This window comes from Psammomys obesus, unplaced genomic scaffold, assembly GCF_907164565.1.
Source record: "Psammomys obesus unplaced genomic scaffold, mPsaObe1.curated_primary_1811, whole genome shotgun sequence".
NCBI classification, from domain to species: Eukaryota; Metazoa; Chordata; class Mammalia; order Rodentia; family Muridae; genus Psammomys; species Psammomys obesus.
The window spans coordinates 54,863,953-54,865,057 of NW_026585644.1; the positions used below are offsets into that span (position 1 = coordinate 54,863,953).

The 1,105-nt window shown below is 45.9% G+C and overlaps 1 non-coding gene across 1 annotated transcript; it reads right to left on the reverse strand.

The window, feature by feature from the left end:
- Positions 1-716: 716 nt before the first annotated feature.
- Positions 717-858, reverse strand: LOC129691732 (small nucleolar RNA SNORA48). The gene has a single exon (XR_008722540.1). It is a non-coding gene; the product is annotated as a small nucleolar RNA SNORA48 (small nucleolar RNA).
- Between the last annotated feature and the right edge of the window lie 247 nt (positions 859-1,105).

The following is a 1,105-nucleotide window of genomic DNA, read 5'->3' on the forward strand; positions in this document are numbered from 1 at the left end:
TTTCTTTCTTTCTTTCTTTCTTTCTTTCTTTCTTTCTTTCTTTCTTTTTTTTTTATAACAGCACATGCCCTTGGGGATGCCTTACCCACATCCCAGCCGCCACTGTGCTGTTTGGGTGAAGCACAGGGCCTGCTCTCCCAAATACTGCTGCTTGTAAGAGAGGGGCCAGCTCTAGAGAATGCCATAGCCAGTGAGGGGTGGGGACATTTCTGCACAGTCCCTGAATATCTTTATGGTTCCTGGCTTTGCCATGGCCAGGCATGTTTCTGTGTTCTCAAATGGTAATATGAGCCACAGACATCAACACTGACCCATGCCTCTGCATAGCCATAGATTCTGACAGGACCCTCAGTATGGCAGGAGCTGGGACCTGACTGTTGCCCCAGGTGATAAAGCTGGTCACTCCCAACAGGTCACTTCTATCCACTGTCAACTCTCCAGTCCCATCTCTCTTCATAATGCTCCAGTTGTTCTACTTCTCTTACCTCCTATATGATTAGCACATACTCTTTTTACTAGCTACTGCTGCAGGCTGGTCACTAGCTGGGCTGTGTGTGTGACACGCTCCATCGGTGCTGTGTGGTATGGTGGCAAGTGGGTGTCTATTGCCTGCCCGTGCTGTGTGCTGGAGCGCATGTCTGCTGGTGGCACGGTGGTTTGCAGGTTTCTGTCCATCTTTTCCTCCCACACTGTACTGCCTGGATTTGACTTGATTTTTGTGAGTCCTAGGTATAAACAGCTTTGGCCACCAAGCCAGGCATCCAGCTAGGATGAACAGAAGACTACTATGTGCTCTGTGCCTGACTTATTTAAGAACACCACCACCAGCAAGGTGTCTCTTTGCCCATTACCGGGGAGGTGAGGGCAGTACATTTTTAAATAGATACTGAAAAAATTCCTCACTCATTCTTATGAGAGAGAAAAAAATATGACTAGACTAATGAGTCTCAAACTATTATAATTGAAAGGTGTCTGACACCTCAGGGCAGAAAGCACTTAAGTCATAACTACACAGGTTCAAAGATGACTTTTCTTCAAAATATATTTTTCTAACTCCTTCCTTTCATGAAGCCAAAACTTTTCTTTTATAGTGCCCCTAGGTCTA